Here is an 8,134-nt window from a genome sequence, read left to right on the forward strand (position 1 = left end):
AGGAAAAATGAAGACCTTGGTAAATTTAAGTCTCCTTCTTTTCTATACGCTTTCTATCACCCAAATTTTAGCTTCACAGACTTGGTTGTCAAGGAAACTATTTATAGTATAGAGAATAGTTGTCACTTGGCGACCAATATGGGAGGAAAGAATAATTATAGAAATAATTCTTAGATAATAAGACAATGGTAAAAATGAATTTACATGAACATTGTTTTACAGAAATTACTATTCTATTATACGCTTTACTAAAACATATGCTATATTACTATGAAATATTAATGGTAGATATAAGAACTATTATAATAATAATAAAAAAAAAAAAAAAAACTACAAATATATTTTTGAATTTATTAATTAAGCCTTAAGGTTTCATAACCAGATTTACTTGTGTTTATTGCGACGAACGCTGTAGGGGTGGTGAGACATTCACCACCACACCTGAGAAAAAACACAAATAATTGGTACTCACTAAGCTTTATTAAAATGTATAATTTATAGAACTTATAAAATATGATTAAATTTCATTCCTTTCTCCTAAAATAATTTCTATGGTTCGCCGTGAGTAACATATTCGCTAATCAAGGTACAATTACAAATGTTGAAGTTTTCATTGTAAGAAATGTATATTTTAACCTATATGTTTTATAATAGTTACAAGTATTATATTATAAATTTTAATCTTAAATATTACATTGAAACTGCATTCGGTATAATATAAATTAGTAAACAAAAAACAAGGATTATAGAATAAATCATAAAAGGCGATTTCATTAAATAATAATTTGTTTTTGATAACTCACATCAGCAACTAAAAAAACCATGTATACTTATACAAACCATTGTGTTTTACAACTTTTTAGTTGTAGAATATTTCTTTCTGCTTTAATATTATCATCTTGTCTCATGTATGAATTAGGAATAGGATAAATAAAAAACAAAATGTTATTTCTTTTGACGTCTTGCAGTTAGTACTACAGTAAAATACTGTAATCAACATAAACATAAATATAAAATATTTATGTTCTTAACATATGTCAACCAATCACGTTTGCGAATTATTGTATACAATTTAATAGGTTTTTTTTTTAATTATTACAGCTGTGAACCTACCTAAATCAAAATGTTGCTGAAATTCTCCAGTAAGCACTTTGCGTTCATCAAATTCTTTAGTAAAATATTATATATTTATAAATGATAAGATACAAGTTATCCCAGAATACATTAATATTTCTATTAATTTAACAATTGATAACAAAGAATTGATATGAACAAAATAAAATTAAGTTAAGTTAAAATTAATACATGGTAATAGTAAACAATGTTTCATAAAAGTTTTGTTTTATTCGATAGTTATTAATTTAATAATTACTTAATAATTACTCATTTAAATTGATTAATTTATTGCAGCAAATATAAAAAAAAAATTAAGTTATAAATATTGAGATGAAAACATTAATTAAATAAAAATAATTAATTTAAATAGTTCGTTTTAATTTAAATACATAATAATTAATTAAGTTAAAGTGTGTTAAATTCAAACAATACATTAGATGGCTCATTTTTCATGTCGGCCAATTAAAAATTAAATAATTACGTTAAATAAATTATTGTATTATAAAAAATACAAAAATTAAATTGTCTGCATAAGTATAAAATTAATAAAATTAAATTACCATGTTTGTAAATTAAGTAAAAATATCTTATCATGCAAGTTGTTCCAATTTTCATGTCCACAATTTTAACGATTAACCAATTTCAATTATTTTAAATAATTAAATTAAATTTGAAATTAAGGTAAATCGATAATTAGCATTATTCAATACTTATTTCACATTAATCAATATCCCATTGTTTTTTAATAATCCCCAATTTAGACTAACGATTCAACACTAACCAACAATATATTTCTAATAATTTGAATTTAATAATATGAAATCGTGCCGCGAAATATTTTTCAATAGCCTAGTTCGATGGACATTTTAATATTCGATAATATCAACCATATACGGCGAAATTGGCCTAATCTTGTTTCCTATTCGATGATATTTTGAGTGAACAACTTTTAGGTTTCCGTCATGTCAATGGGACATTATTATACAGTCACTATGTCAGAGGACATGGTGACCCTGTCACTGAGAAATTTACAGGTGATTAAGTCACCTGAAATTTCACAGTGACGGACAGTGCTTAACCGCAACGTCCATGTATAATATTGTAATATACGTCATGTTTTTAATCCATTATTACTTAAAATTCAAATACATTGCTCAAATTAAATGTATTTTGTAAAAATAACTATTAAAAAAATATATTTATATAGTTATTCCATATTTACTTTTAATGTAAATGAAGGAACCTCCTTAATTTAAATTTTTACTTTATAATGAAAACTTAAGTTAAAGAAATTTCGTTCAATTCAAGTTGGAGGGAGGGGGGAAACAATAAAATAATTTCACTCCAGATACATATTTATTCAACACGAGCAACTTCTGAAGTATAATGTTGTCGCCTAATAGTTAACTATTCTAATCGAATTTTAGATATTTATAACGAATTATCATTACATTTTTGGAATCATATAATTATTATTTTTGAGTGCAAGCTTGTAAGATTATGTACTTAAAAGTAAAATTATATTTTAATGTAGATGATAGTTTTAATTGAGGAATAAAAAAATTAACGATGATAAAAAAATTACATAGGTATAAACGACTTCAAACATAAAGGTATGGTTTTTAATGTAATTTTACTGAACTGATAGAAGTCGTTAAAGACAATATGGCGAAAAATATTGTGTGGTAGTAAATTCAGAAAACATGAATTGAACGATATTTCTTGAGAATGATAAATTTTTAATGGATTATTATTATTATTTATAATAAAATATTGTACTTACCAAAATCGACGAGTAACGTTTCTGCAAGGAACGACTTGATCGTCGAACTCGAAGGAATTAAATTTGAAAAACACGTGAATACCAGGAGGGATGTTGTGATCACGACAATTTTTTTGGCAGCAAATAATAATTTGCAGACGAAATTCGACTTGAACAGGGAATGAAATAGAAAGTGAAATCAGCATATGCCACCGAAACGTATAAGGATGGAGATGAACAGATACGTTGATGTCTTCAAGCTGATGGTCCCAGGAGGAGAGAGGACAGACGTGGAGCAAGACGAGTGTGCACACTCTGAATCCTGGAGTAGAATGGACGTCGGTGCCGGAAAATCACCCCTATTTATAAGTAGCTTCGGGGGGCCAGTTTTGCGCCCGTCGACGGTTTTCGTACGTCAAAGGCTTACCGGGCCAATGAAAAGGTACGACGACGTGACCTGGGCTGTGAGGAACTGAAAATGAGGTAGTTAGAAGGCACGCCTATATTACAAGTTTAATGGTAGAAAGGCGTGTCCCAGGCACGCGGGGGTGTGAGCGACGCAAAACACGTGGTCGGCGCATTGGATGTGCGACTTGAGCGCGAACCGCAGTAGCCGTCCGGGCGCACCACTACGGCACGTCCGAGAATTCGCTCCTCGGCAAATGCGACACGTCGCGGGATCGACGACAAGTAAAATTTTCGATAACATTTTCTTAGCCATTAAAGCTGAATAATCAATAATATCGGAAGAATGATACGAACACATACGGCGAAAAGTCGAATATTTTAAATTTTAGGGGCGCCCGTTCATAGTAAAATGTTTGAAATTGTCATTAACGAATAAAATTAATTTAAACAGTTCCAAACAATTCTACAACAATTGTCAATAGTTTTAAGTTCTACAAACTAATGGCAGTAAAAAATATAAATTCTGCTGGTTTCACTTACGTAGCGCAGTCATTCTTCCAATTTCATAAAGAAATTGTTTATTTTATAGATATACCTATATACATTTAATAAGGGCGGAGATGTAAAAATAACCAGTTAGTTATCTAAGATCTAATTTTTAAAATAAAAATAAAAACACACGACAAATTAGAAAAACGTCATGGGTTTCAAATTTTTTCCTTCAATCTATTACAATAATCATTAACTAAAATTAAGTACTTAATATATTTCAATGTAACAATAATTAACAAATAAGATAATAATTTTTTATATTTTTTTGAATTTAATTTCGAATTATTTTTAATTTTAATTATTTTTCTGGCAGGTAAAATTACAATTCAATTTCTTAATTTTAAACTTCAAATATATTTAATTAGTTGTTGTATTTTTTAGGCATAGTTAAATAAAGATCACAGCATTTATTTTCATTATAGGAGAATATAAGCATTTTCCCAAATTATATTATTTTGTCTTCTGAATGAAATAGAAAAATTAATTATTGATATTACTTTATATTTTTGTTATTCCAAACTGACATTATGAGGATGCTTACTTAAAATATAGTATGATAGAAATATTCATTATATACATATATATATATTTAAAAAAAAAACATTTTTAATATAATTTTTAAAATAAACCGTATATAAAATAATATAATCCATCAAAATAAGTTTGGTTTTTTTATTTTACAGATTTTAAAGTTGAATGAAAATATAAATAAGTTGAATCTATAAAAATATTTTACACATAAAAATCAGAGAGCGGAAAATATTCTACAATTCTAAATATTTTAACTAAATTATTAAGAGCAGATTTTTTTTAAACTTATCTTTATTAAATATTAATATAAACTAACAGTTTTTTTTTAATAAGTTATTTATATATATAAATGAATGATATGTCTTATATAAAGCGGTTTACCAACACAAATTCACTTTTTACAAAAATATTGTATACATACAAATTTATAAATTCAATAATCATATATATATATTAAATCAATAGATATTTAAAAATTATGATTATGTAAAATTATAAAAAAAATATATTTTAAATATCAAAATGTATTTTGTTATTTTAACCTTAAATTTTAAAAGATATATTAAAAAGTATCAGAATTTATTTATATGAGTATTTGAGCAAAAAAAGTCTACCTATTTAATGATATTTTACCCTCTTTGGCTATTATTAGTATAAATTTAAAATAAAGTAATAATTGATAAATTTTATGTATACAAATTAATGGAATGTTTAAATGGCAATTTAAATAAAATTACCCTTTAAAAGTTTTTTTGAATATGTTCATATTATTATTTTGAAACAATAATAAATAACTAGCAATCCCTTTTTTTAAAAAAAGAGGAATTACTTTTGTTCCAAATTTTTTTTTTAGTTTAAGTTATAGTTTTAAATAAAGTAATTTTAGGAATTAAAGAAATTCAATGATGTACAGCACAATAAAAAATAATTTATTAATATTTAATAAGCTTATAAATGCTGTTGTAAAATATTTGTATCTACATATATAAACAGTAAGAACTTTACTTATTATACTATATAAAATTAATCTAAAATATATAGAATAATTAACTGCTTAGTTAAAGAACAACTAAATTCAAAATAACATGTTAAAATTAAAATGAACCACTTAATATTTTGTTTTTTCATTTTACACTCAATTCATCTAAACGTAATAGTTTCCAGATCTTAAACATAAACTACTAGACAGCATAAATTATAAAATTATTATATTCAAATTTAAAATGTTTAGTTCAACGATTTGTACGTAAATGACAAAAAAAATCCAAACATAAAATAACTATACAATTCAATTTCAAATTTACTAATTTTTCATAAACTTTTACCGAATCATTGTAATTTTTTATAAATACAGAGAATTGAAATATATATAAAATTTACCACTTGTAACAACCAGCCATAATTCAATTAATTTCTCCATCTTATTTCAATGTAGAACATGAAAACACTTGAAAATTCCAAATTTGAAACAACTAAATAGTTAAAAACAAAATAAATATTAAAATTGCAATTACTTTATCATGTTATAAACTTGTTAAGTTTAAATTAATTAGGTTTAACGCTTATGATAACTAAACACTGATTCATATAAATATTATATATTAATGTCATATGGTTATTAGTTATTAATTATTTTAATTATAATTTAACATTAGCGCTATACTTCACGACACATTTTTTGTTATTAATTACATTTTTATCACCGAAAAATTAATCACGAACATTATGTAATTGACATTTATTATTTTTAATAGGTAATTTCTGTAATCAATAGGTAATACTAATTCGCGTCTGTCGATTGAAATTCACGGCACGATTATGCCACAGAACAATACTAACATTATATTGGTCTGTAATTCACGGTTGTGTGATTTATTATCTAGTGATAAGACGATATCACAATATTTATTATCAAAAATTATCATGATTTAAATTTTCAACTCAAAGTATATGCATTCGTTTTGCGCCAAAGTGTCAAAGATACTATGAAAATCATTACACTGTGAAGTGTATTTTACAAGACCGAGTACTATGAAAATCTGTGATACCAATATATACCAATAGTGAGGCTATCAAATGTTGGTTACATATTTTCGCAGTTTTTTCTAATAGATATGAAATATTTTCATAAGTTTCAATAAATAATAACTGATGAATATTAAATTATATAGTAGACCGTATGTGTTATATTATTATTAGGGCTCGGAACTTAATGCACTTAAAAAGTACTAAATATGTATGCACTTATGCGCTTAAAAAAAATACAAATATGCTTCAAAAATATGCACTTAATTTTTTTTAACACAAAAATGTTCATAAATAAAGATATTTTATTAAATATACTTGTACATAACAGTACAAATGTTGTTAGTATATTATACTTAACTAAACATAATTTCTAGGTATAAATATATAAGATAAAATAAAATAAAAATAATTGAATTTCAAATTTAATTTAAAATAAATAATTTTAAATTTAAAATTTTCTTTCAAAATGATCCCATTAGGTTTTTTCATAGTGTCATGAAAATAATATCAAGATTACTTAGCAATAAGTTGAATAGCCCAATAAAATCATGCAAATGCAACACCTCCCGAACCCTTTGTTGTTATGAATACTGTTATTATAGAATATAAAATTATTACTATTAAAATCGGTAACCACATGCTCAAAAGTTGGATAAAATCAACTTCACATTATCTTATGGTTAATGTGGTAACTTGTGATTTATTATACGGTATACCTTAATGTAACAATATAGTTCAACCAATCAGAAATAATTATTTTAGAAGACACGACACGGCACGATGTAGTGTGAACCCCAGGGCCGGATTAAAGGGTAGGCAAAATAAGCAATTGCTTATGGCCAAAAAAAAATTCTGCCCATAATTTTTAAAATCAAATGTATTTATATTAAAAATAAAATTTAAGAATTCTTTTCTCGTGAGTAGTTATGAATTTATGACTTTAAATCATAAATAATTTAATATTATGGTTATCAAATTTATTGTAAACTTGTAACTGTGATTTGTATCAATTATTTCATTATTCCAACTAATGTTCCAAAAATATTTCATCATATTAATTTGCCTTTATGATATGATCAGTACTTAGAAGTTTATTAGTTTAATACTATCGCGACTCGGGTTTTTCCTAAAAATAATGTAATAATAAAGAAAATTAATATAAGAATTCAAAATTTTAAATGTAGATTCAAATGTAAATTATAATTATTTTAATTTTATTTGTGATACCTAATAAATAATTGAAAATAAAATTAATTTTTTTAAGTGTATGAAAATTATGTGTAGGCCATTTATATGAATATGCTTACGGCCCTAAAAACTATAATTCGGCTCTGGTGAATTCGGGTTTATTTTATACATTGTGATTACCATAGTTTAAGATATATAGTATATCTTAAACAGTGATGTTTACCTATGTTTCATTTCATTGATAAATATGATAACTATTTGTGTGTATATACATGTATGAAAATTCGCACGGTCTTGTTAATATTTTCATGTTTTTGATTTATAACTGATTATTTTCCTAATAAGTTAAAACTGTTTAAATAGGTATTAGCTATGTTTACCTAATATCATTTCAGAGTACTATCTATGCAAAATAACTAAAATCCATTTTATTTTATTTAATATTTTCATGCTGAGTACCTACTTATTAAAAATCAGACATGATACCGGTGTAGATATTTTATTTTATTTGGTACTATTTTCCCCTATGTTTTTGTATTCAACGCTATG

The sequence above is a fragment of the Sipha flava genome, unplaced genomic scaffold (assembly GCF_003268045.1).
Source record: "Sipha flava isolate LNK unplaced genomic scaffold, YSA_version1 34_pilon_pilon, whole genome shotgun sequence".
NCBI lineage: Eukaryota > Metazoa > Arthropoda > Insecta > Hemiptera > Aphididae > Sipha > Sipha flava.